At 40.4% G+C, this 12,757-nt stretch overlaps 1 pseudogene; it reads left to right on the top strand.

Annotated features, from left to right (window-relative positions):
• LOC134328691 (NACHT, LRR and PYD domains-containing protein 3-like) overlaps positions 1-12,757 on the top strand; it is a 1,194,473-nt pseudogene that overhangs the window by 847,409 nt on the left and 334,307 nt on the right.

Below are 12,757 nucleotides of genomic sequence, written 5' to 3'. Positions count from 1 at the left end.
TAGATAGATAGATAGTGTATAGACAGACAGATATATAGATACACAGACAGACAGACAGATAAATAGACAGACAGACAGTTGGTAGATAGATAGATAGATAGATAGATAGATAGATAGATAGATAGATAGATAGATAGATAGATAGATAGATGGATGGATGGATGGATGGATGGATGGATGGATGGATGGATGGATGGACAGACAGACAGTGCATAGATAGACAGACAGACAGATAGACAGACAGACAGACAGATGGTAGATAGATAGACAGATAGACGTACAGATAGATAGATAGATAGATAGATAGATAGATAGATAGATAGATAGATAGATAGATACAGTGTATCACAAAAGTAAGTACACCCCTCACATTTCTGCAAATATTTCATTATATCTTTTCATGGGACAACACTATACAGTATTATGTATACTGTATTATGTATATTATGTATATTATGGATATTATGGATATTATGTATATTATGTATATTATGTATATTATGTATATTATGGATATTATGTATATTATGTATATTATGGATATTATGTATATTATGGATATTATGTATATTATGTATATTATGGATATTATGTATATTATGTATATTATGGACAGTATCCATAATATCCATAATATCCATAATATCCATAATATACATAATATACATAATATACACAGCGGCTCCCTGATACCCGCAAGTCAAATAAAATCTCCCGGAATCTAGAACGAGCGGCCAAGAGCGACACAAACGCGCACACAGGCGACACAGACTTTATTCCCCCGATCGCGTATTAAATCCGTTATCTAATACACTATCTAGTGCACTGTGTAGGGAACAAATCCGTTATCTGATATACAATCTCGCGCACTGTGTAGGGAACATAAATCAGTTGTCTAATATACTGTCTAGTGCACTATGTAGGGAACCTAAATCCGTTAATTAATACGCTACCTAAAGCATTATGTAAGAAACATAAGTCTATTATCTAGTACACTATCTAGTGCACTAAGTAAGGAACATAAATTATTTTCTAATATACAATCTAGTGCACTATGTAGGGTACCTCCCTGAAATGAGTTTTTGCAACTTGGGATGTCTGCCGTTGCCACCGTGTATGGCGTCCAGTCAGCCCTTGGCTTTTTCTGCACTGTGCATTTCTGTCCACAAGGTGGCGACATTTCACCTTCAGTATTGTAATTATGTCGTAATGTACTTGAAACAGACACCAGAGATTTCCCAACAATCAGCATTTTCGATGCCTGCCAAACCTGCTACCCCACCTTTTCCCAAAAACGGATAAATAATTGGAAAAACCGGTATAGTCGAGCCAATAAAGTCAAGTCACTACAGATCAAACCCCCTAGAGTAACACAAATAAACATTTAGTGTGCCATTCAGTCCATATAAACACATGATTCTACACTGATCAGCTATCACATTAAAACCAACTCATATCAGGTATTATTTAGGTGGTGTATCATTCTCAACCCTGCAGTGACACTGACATGTTGGTGGTGTGTTAGTGCTGGTATGAGTGGATCAGACACAGCAGCGCCACTGGAGTTTTTAAATACCGTGTCAACTCACTGTCCACTCTATTAGACCCTCCTACCTAGTCGGTCCACCTTGTAGATGTAAAGTCAGAGACGATCGCTCATCTATTGCTGCTGTTTGAGTCGGTCATCTTCTAGACCTTCATCAGTGGTCACAGGACGCCACCCACCGGTTGCTGTTGGCTGGATATTTTCGGTCGGTGGACTATTCTCAGTCCGGCAGTGACAGTGACGTGTTTAAAACCTCTGATCCACTCGTACCAGCACAACACACACTAACACACCACCGCCATGTCAGCGTCACTGCAGTGCTAAGAATGATCCACCACCTGAATAATACCTGCTAGCTAAGTCATTTGTGTCATTCTTAAATTTGACAATTGTGACATTAGTGCAAACACAAGCGGTAAAAAAAAACATCCAGTGAGTGGCAGTCCTGTGGGTACGAAATTGCTCGCTGAGGTCAAATGACCCTCTAGCATTAGATTTCTGTTCTGCCTCAAGGTTCAGTGTGTTGTGCTTTCATTGTAGCGCTAATCACGAACATAGTAGGTAAGTGAGTGAAGTCCAAACCTGAAGGTTTAAAGGTCGGTCGTGTTGTTATTGTTAATTGTTGTAAAGATTAATATGAGGTAAAGGGTTCTTGGTGCTATATTTGTATTGTAACTAGCTGGAGAAATGCTACGCCTGCTAAAATAAGAGGAATTTAAAGGTCGGTCGTGTTGTTATTGTTAATTGTTGTAAGGATTAAGATAAGGTTAAGGATTCTTGGTGCTATATTTGTATTACAACTAGCTGGAGACATACTAGACCTGCTTTAATCACTTGTTTTAGCAATTCAGGGGCTAAATAGGATGAAATTAAAGGTCGGTCGTGTCGTTATTGTTAATTGTTGTAAAGATTGAGATGAAGTAAAGGGTTGTTGGGAATATATTTGTATTGTAACCAGGTGAAAAAATGCTACGTTTGCTTTAATCACATCGTTTAAGCAATTCAGAGGCAAAATATGAGGAATTTAAGGGTCGTTTGTGTTGTTATTGTTCATTGTTATGAAGATTGAGATGTAGTAAAGCGTTCTCGGGGATATATTTGTATTGTAACTAGCTGGAGACATGCTACGTCTGCTTTAATCACTTGTTTTAGCAATTCGGGGCGAAATAGGATGAATTTAAAGGTCGTTCATGTTGTTATTGTTAATTACTGTAAAGATTGAGATGAAGTAAAGGGTTCTTGTTGCTATATATGTATTGTAACTAGCTGGAGAAATGCTACGCCTGCTAAAATAGGAGGAATTTAAGGGTCGTTCATGTTGTTATTGTTATTTTTAATAAAGATTAATATGAGGTAAAGGGTTCTTGGGGATATATTTGTATTGTAACTAGCTGGAGAAATGCTACATCTGTTTTAATCACTTGTTTTAGCAATTCGGGGCGAAATAGGATGAATTTAAAGGTCGGTTGTGTTGTTATTGTTAATTATTGTAAAGATTGAAGAGTAAAGGGTTCTTGGTGCTATATTTGTATTGTAACTACCTGGAGAAATGCTACGCCTGCTAAAATATGATAAATTTAAAGGTCGGTCGTGTTGTTATTGTTAATTGTTGTAAAGATTGAGATGTAGTAAAGCATTCTCGGGGATATATTTGTATTGTAATCACATTGTTTCAGCAATTCAGGGGCGAAATAGGAGGAATTTAAAGGTCGGTCGTGTCGTTATTGTTAATTGTTGTAAAAATTGAAGAGTAAAGGGTTCTTGGTGCTATATTTGTATTGTAACTAGCTGGAGAAATGCTACGCCTGCTAAAATATGATAAATTTAAAGGTCGGTTGTGTCGTTATTGTTAATTGTTGTAAAGATTGAAGAGTAAAGGGTTCTTGGGGATATATTTGTATTGCAATCGCATTGTTTCAGCAATTCAGGGGCAAAACGGGAGGAATTTAAAGGTCGGTCGTGTTGTTATTGTTTATTTTTTATAAAGATTGAGATGATGTAAAGGGTTCTTGGGGATATATTTGTATTGTAACTAGCTATACCTGCTTTAATTACATTGTTTAAGCAATTCAGGGGCAAAATAGGATGAATTTAAAGGTCGGTCGTGTCGTTATTGTTAATTGTTGTAAAGATTGAGATGAAGTAAAGGGTTCTTGGGGGATATTGTTGTTTAGAATTGTTTTAGCAATTTAATGTTTTAGCAATTTCGGGGTTAAATAGAGGGGATTTAAAGGTCGGTCGTGTTGTTATTCTTAATTGTTGTAAAGATTAAGATGAGGTAAATGGTTCTTGGGGATATATTTGTCTTGTAACTAGCTATACCTGCTTTAATTACATTGTTTACGCAATTCAGGGGCGAAATAGGAGGAATTTAAAGGTCGTTTATGTTGTTATTGTTAATTATTGTAAAGATTGAGATAAGGTAAGGGGTTCTGGGGGATATATTTGTATTTTAACCAGCTATACCTGCTTTATTTACATTGTTAAGGTAAGAACTAGCCCAGAATTAGCCTAAATATTGACAAGTATGTGTACTGTATATTAGTACGCTATTTTTGACAATTAATTTTGTGTTAAATACAACTGAGCTTATTTAACATGGTATTATAATGTAAGTTCTGACAAAAAACACCAAATAAATGAGGTTTTATCGTGTCCGCTATGGTAGCAATGTACACACACACTGAGGTGATTTATGGCGCTACTATGTACGTCTCGCCCCACCTGACTGAAACGCTTACGTCACAGTTCGTCCCTTCACAACCAGGCTCGGTCGCAACCCGAGTCTCAGTCGATCTCACCGGACTGTTGTGTACCGTCCTTCGTTTCCAGAGGTCCGGTGTGAATGCAGGCTGCTTTATTAACGCCATGTCTGTATCAGGATTGTGAGATTTAACCCTTAAGATCTGAGAAGGACGTGAATTCTGGATTAACGCACCTCCACCACCTCCAGGAGCACAGCATGGAAATGGAAAGTCTGGTCTGGGTGATCTGGTTTACAGCAGGTAGGGGTAGAGTAACCAGGTATTTCTTTAATGCACAGTTTTAAAGAACTTATTCAGGACTTTAGAGACTAAAGAACAAGCTACAACATGACAGAGTTTGCTAGAGAATGTTGGGTTGTGTTTTTACGTGATTAAGGTGTGGAAGTGGCTGATCTCTCTGTAGAACAGGATCACACTGCAATATTGTGTCATTTGTCACCTTTTATGATGTCATACATGTGCATACCATGTACGGGTGATTCTTCAATTGGGGGAACTTTTACGTCCCTGGGTTATAAATTTGATCATTCATTGCATCACTAAAAAAAATTACATACCAAAATAATTATTATGAATTTTTTATGATGATTGAAACATCAATATTTTGCTACTTTGGCCTTGTCCCAAACCCAGACTTTAAAACTTCTCTGCTCTAATAAAATGCTAAAAAGTCATCAATTCATTATAAAAATCACAAAAGCAACTTAAACACAATAAAAAATAAAAAAATGTAATTTTTTAAAATATTTTTGAGCGATATATTACTGTCCCCAGCGTTATCGTCATTACCGCAACAGTGTACGGTTTCTGTAGGGAATCATCTGAAGGTGACACTTGTTTATGTTGTACCATGGAAACAAAGACTCGCAAGGAAGCACATGCCAGCCACGAGAGAAGATTGACATTTTAATGTCTGGAAATGTGAGTAATTTAATCACGTATTCCTCCTGATCATAGAGTATATTTATAAAAAAAAAAATTACACATTATTTATATGTATTTAAAGTGCATCCATGGCCTAGCTAGTTTTTTTCTTAAAAAAAGTAAAAATTGTCATTACCGCAACGCGTCATTACCAACACATGATGACATTTTGCTATGCCACTTCGCAAATAAATATGAAATATTACAATTCTATATAAGCTCGATTGTAGCCATCATTAAGTCTTTGCTCTAGCGTTATCTTGACATAATTAAAACAAAAGTTTCAAAAGTTAAGATGGTAATAAGAGCCCGCAATTGAAGAATCACCCGCCGCATATGTAATAATTATGCACCCTTTTTTTTTTTTTGGATCAAAGTGTCTCATCCATTCATTCATTGTACATTCAACCACCGTTTTACCCTGGTCAGGGTTACCTTGGGTCAGATTCATTGTGGTAACACCCCGGGCAGGTCGCCCGTCCATCGCAGGGCGTTCACACGTACACACCCTCACACTTCAGATATTCATGTTTTACCACCAGTCGATGCTGGTCAGGGTCGTTGTGGGTCCAACGTCCACATCCCTTGGATGTAGATTAAGTTCTTTTTTTTTGCCTCAAACATCTACACATCTATTCTTTTCTCACTTTTTTCCCCCAATTTTTATCCCCATTCTAATCGTGTCCAATTACCCTGATTGTGTCCTCTATACTGATTCGACCCACTCGACTGACTTGCGCCCCCTCCGGCACGCAGTCGGTACAGCCTGCATTTTTCGCCCGCACGAGCCGAGTTCATACACGGAGAGACGCTGCGCACGGAGGGTCACCCCCCCCACCCCTCGACGTTATTCCTCGGCCCCGTGCAGGCGCCGTCAGTCAACCGGCAGGGGCCGCAGTCGTACCAGTTATGAGGACCTACGCTCCGACTTCTACCCCCTAACCCTGAACAACAGCCGAACGTGGTTCATACTGCCGCCCCAACCCGGTCGGAGAGGCAGAGCTGAGTTTCGATACGGCGTGTCTACAAACCCAACTCTGGTGCGCTAGCGTGCTTGTGAGCGGCACTCATCTACACGTCTTAAACGTCTACACACAATCGTGAAGACAGGGTTTAGAAAATATGCAATTTTATTTAACAGACAAAAATGGTTCGTTTAGAGGTTACATATCTGTACACACCCTGAGCCTAATACTTGCTTGATGCACCTTTGGCAGCAGTTACAGTTTCAAGGCGTCTTGGGAAAGAAGCTACGAGATTGGCACGCTTGTGTCTGGACATTTTTGCCCGTTCCTCTTGGCATATCCTCGCGAGCTCCGTCGGTACACGCCCATGTTCAGCTCCTTCCACAGACGTTCGATTGGATTCAGGTCTGGGCCACTCGAGGACATTCACAGACTTTCTTCTCTTGGCTGTGTGCTTTGGGTCAGGTCATGTTGGTCATCTGAGGTCCTGAGAGCTCTGGAGAAGGTTTTCTTCAAGGATCTGGGTGTACTTAGCTGCATTCATCTTCCCTCTATCAGGACTAGTCGCCCCGGTCATGATGCTGCCACCGCAATGCTTCACTGTAGGGATGGCATTAGCCAGGTTTCCTCCAAGCAGGCTGTAATATGCCTTTTACTAAAGAGTGGCTTCCATCTGGCCACTCTGCCATAAAGGCGTGATTTGTGGAGTTGCTGCCTGGACGGTTGATCTTCTGATAGGCAGGTGTCGGCAATCCCCAATCATGTCCGGTCAATTGAATTTACCACATGTGGACTCCAGTTAAATAGTAGAAACATCTCAAGCAGTATCAATGAAAACAAAATGCACCTCAGCTCACTGTTTATCAGTGAGCAGAAAAAGTTTTTATTACCCAGGTGTATCCTGTTAGGCTTTGGTCTCTGGTTTTTCATTGGAAGACTGTACGAAGACCGGTAGGCTGTCTATCAGAGAAACGTGAGCCATTTTCAGAGCTGAGAAAAGAGGGGAAATCAATCAGATATTGGGATATACACCGATCAGCCATAACATTAAAACCACCTCCTTGTTTCTACACTCACTGTCCATGTTATCAGCTCCAGAAGATGACCGACTCAAACAGCAGCAATAGGTGAGATGAGCGATCGTCTCTGACTTTACGCCTACAGGGTGGACCGACTAGGTAGGAGTGGACAGTGAGTGGACACGGTGATTAAAAACTCCAGCACAACACACACTAACACACCAGCACCATGTCAGTGTCACTGCAGTGTTGAGAATCATCCACCACCTAAATAATACCTGCTCTGTGGTGGTCCTGTGGGGGTCCTGACCATCGAAGAACAGCATGAAAGCAGGCTGAAAAAGTATGTAGAGAAACAGATGGATTACAGTCAGTAATTGTAGAACTACAACGCGCTCGTATATGGTAAGTGGAGCTGATAAAATGGACAGTAGTCTTTACCAACCAACAAATTCATTCAAATGACGTACAGTCAAGCCGGAAAGTCTGCACACCCCTTTCACCTTCTCCTTTAGGCTAGAGTCCAAGTCGAGTCACGAGTCTTTAGGCTAGAGTCCGAGTTAAGTCACAAGTCGAGTCAGGAGTCTTTAGGCTAGAGTCCGAGTCGAGTCAGGAGTCTTTAGACTAGAGTCTGAGTCGAGTCACGAGTCTTTAGGCTAGAGTTCGAGTCGAGTCACGAGTCTTTAGGCTAGAGTCCTAGTCGAGTCACGAGTCTTTAGGCTAGAGTCCTAGTCGAGTCACGAGTCTTTAGGCTAGAGTCCTAGTCGAGTCACGAGTCTTTAGGCTAGAGTCCTAGTCGAGTCATGAGTCTTTAGGCTAGAGTCCTAGTCGAGTCACAAGAGTTTTTAGGCTATAGTACAAGTCAAGTCACAAGTCTTTAGGCTAGAGTCCTAGTCGAGTCACGAGTCTTTAGGCTAGAGTCCAAGTCGAGTCACGAGTCTTTAGGCTAGTGTCCGAGTCGGGTCACGAGAGTCTTTAGGCTAGAGTCCGAGTCGGGTCACAAGTCTTTAGGCTAGAGTCCGAGTCGAGTCACGAGTCTTTAGGCTAGAGTCCGAGTCGAGTCAGGAGTCTTTATGCTAGAGTCCAAGTCGAGTCACGAGTCTTTAGGCTAGTGTCCGAGTCGGGTCACGAGAGTCTTTAGGCTAGAGTCCGAGTCGGGTCACAAGTCTTTAGGCTAGAGTTCGAGTCGAGTCAGGAGTCTTTATGCTAGAGTCCAAGTCAGGTCACAAGTCTTTAGGCTAGAGTCCGAGTCGAGTCACGAGTCTTTAGGCTAGAGTCAGAGTCGAGTCACGAGTCTTTAGGCTAGTGTCCGAGTCGGGTCACGAGTCTTTAGGCTAGAGTCCGAGTCGAGTCACGAGTCTTTATGCTAGAGTCCGAGTCGGGTCACGAGTCTTTACTTTGTGCCTTTACTTTCCTAGGTACCAGTTAAAATCTTACAGTGACGTTTTGTTTTCATTGCAAGTTACGGCACAGCGGCCAAAATCCAAAACACAGCAAAAAAATCATAACCGCTGCTTACCTGAGCTTCTGTTCTTCCAGGTGCTATTAAATTTATAAGCGTGTGTCCCATTAGGAACAGAATCCGTTATTTTGTAAATGTGCTTATAATTAAAAACCTCCAAACTTTTACGGGTTTTGAAGTAAAACACGAACCCGTTAGAAAGCCGATCGAGCGTTTCATTACCACGTCTTCTGTGTGACGCAAACAGAATAAATGCAAATAACAGCATTTCTTACTAACTATTACAATCAGAAGCTCTGATTGGTTCAGAAAGCGGTTCTTAAAATCATTAGCGCCAGTTCTGTAGGAGCGTTCCATTCACGTTATATATATAAATTGTCACACGTAACTAATGTTGCTGACTTTTGTTGTCCACATGTCATTTTTTGCGAGTCACGAGTCGCAAAAATGTCTATTAGGGAACGAGTCTTTAACGTAATAAAACGTGTAGAAGTTGAAAGAGGTGTGCAGACTTTCCTGCTTGGCTGTATGTGACCTGAATCATTCACCCATTCCATAAACTCGAATAAATGCCCACACCATGATAATCACTGACCTTTGAACTTTGTGCCGATAACAATCTTGATGCTCCTTTCCGTTGTTGGCATGAAGAACGACGTTCTGAAAGGCCGATCAAGGGAAGTTTGTTGTCATTTTTGGGCCGGAATCTATTCTGTTTGGGTCTTTCCGTCGCCCCTAGACTGGCTGGGTGCTCAACAGACACAATTTGGCGAGTCTGAGGGTCTGAGGAAGGCAACAAGGGAGGAACTGGGTCCCAACATTTTTGGAGTAATCTAAATATACCATGGATACCATGATTCTTCCCAGTCATTATCATTTGGACCAGTGCAACAACAACTACGGTTGTGCAGAATATGGAACCTAGGTTCACACACACACACATGTACTCACGCATAGATAAACACACACACCGATACAAACAAATACACAAACAAGACACACACATAGATACACACACATTCACACACGTACAAACATGTGCACAAACATAAAACACACACACATATACACACAGACAAATGCACACACACATGAATACACACACATAGATACACAAACATTCACACACACACACACGTGCAAACAGATACACAAACAGATACACACACACAGATACAAACAAATACACAAACAAAAAACACACACATATACACACACACGTACACACACACAGATACACACACACACACACAGATACACACACATTCACACACACACGTACAAACATGTACACAAACAAAACACACACACACACACATGCACCAACATGTACACAAACAAAACACACACATACACACATAGATACAAACAAATACACAAACAAAAAACACACACACATGAATACACACACACACACACATACACAGAGACAAATGCACACACACATGAATACACACACATAGATACACACACAGTCACACACACGTACAAACATGTACACAAACAGAAAACTCACACACACACACAGATACACACACATGTACACACACACACACATAGATACAAACAAATACACAAACAAAAAACACACACACATGAATACACACACACATGAATACACACACATTCACACACACACATAGATACACACACACACATACACAGAGACAAATGCACACACATGAATACACACACGTGCAAACATGTACACAAACAGAAAACTCACACACACAGATACACACACATGTACACACACACAGATACACACACATAGATACACACGTACAAACATGTACACAAACAAAACACACACACACACACGTACCAACATGTACACAAACAAAACACACACATACACACATAGATACACACACATAGATACAAACAAATACACAAACAAAAAACACACACATATACACACACACACACACGTACACACACACACACAGATATACACACACACACACACATAGATACACACACATAGATACAAACAAATACACAAACAAAAAACACACACACATGAATACACACACACATAGAAACACACACACACACACACACACACACACACATACACACAGACAAATGCACACACACATATAGATACACACAGTCACACACGTACAAACATGTACACAAACAGAAAACTCACACACACAGATACACACACACATAGATACAAACAAATACACAAACAAAAAACACACACATGAATACACACAGACAAATGCACACACACATAGATACACACACATTCACACACACGCACACACACGCAAACATGTACACACATAGATACACACACACAGATACACACACATAGATACACACAGTCACACACACACGTGCAAACATGTACACAAACAGAAAACACACACACACACACACACACACACACACACATACACACAGACAAATGCACACACACATGAATACACACACATAGATACACACACGTGCAAACATGTACACAAACAGAAAACACACACATTCACACACACACACGTACAAACATGTACACAAACAAAACACACACACACACACGTGCAAACATGTACACAAACAGAAAACACACACACATACACACAGACAAATGCACACACACATGAATACACACACATAGATACACACAGTCACACACACGTGAAAACATGTACACAAACAGAAAACACACACACATACACACAGACAAATGCACACACACATGAATACACACACATAGATACACACAGTCACACACACGTGAAAACATGTACACAAACAGAAAACACACACACACACACACATAGATACACACACATTCACACACACACACGTACAAACATGTACACAAACAAAACACACATACACACATAGATACACACACATAGATACAAACAAATACACAAACAAAAAACACACACATGAATACACACAGACAAATGCACACACACATAGATACACACACTCACACACACACACACACACGCAAACATGTACACACATAGATACACACACACACAGATACACACACATAGATACACACACACAGATACACACACACAGATACACACACATAGATACACACACACACGTGCAAACATGTACACAAACAGAAAACACACACACACACACACACACACACATACACACAGACAAATGCACACACACATGAATACACACACATAGATACACACACAGTCACACACACATGCAAACATGTACACAAACAGAAAACACACACACACACGTACCAACATGTACACAAACAAAACACACACATACACACAGATACACACACATAGATACAAACAAATACACAAACAAAAAACACACACACATAAATACACACACGTAGAAACACATACACACAGACAAATGCACACACACATGAATACACACACATAGATACACACACAGTCACACACACGTGCAAACATGTACACAAACAGAAAACACACACACACACACACACATACACACAGACAAATGCACACACATGAATACACACACATAGATACACACACAGTCACACACACATGCAAACATGTACACAAACAGAAAACACACACACACATAGATACACACACATTCACACACACACACACACACACGTACAAACATGTACACAAACAAAACACACACACACACGTACCAACATGTACACAAACAAAACACACACATACACACAGATACACACACATAGATACAGACAAATACACAAACAAAAAACACACACACATGAATACACACACGTAGAAACACACACACATACACACAGACAAATGCACACACACATGAATACACACACATAGATACACACACAGTCACACACACGTACAGACATGTACACAAAATGAAAACTCACACACACAGATACACACACACATAGATACAAACAAATACACAAACAAAAAACACACACACATGAATACACACACACATAGAAACACACACATTCACACACACACACACACACACATACACAGAGACAAATGCACACACACATGAATACACACACATAGATACACACACAGTCACACACACGTACAAACATGTACACAAACAGAAAACACACACACACACACACATAG

This window comes from Trichomycterus rosablanca, chromosome 15, assembly GCF_030014385.1.
Source record: "Trichomycterus rosablanca isolate fTriRos1 chromosome 15, fTriRos1.hap1, whole genome shotgun sequence".
Taxonomy (NCBI): domain Eukaryota; kingdom Metazoa; phylum Chordata; class Actinopteri; order Siluriformes; family Trichomycteridae; genus Trichomycterus; species Trichomycterus rosablanca.
This window is presented reverse-complemented; position numbering and strand designations above follow the sequence as displayed.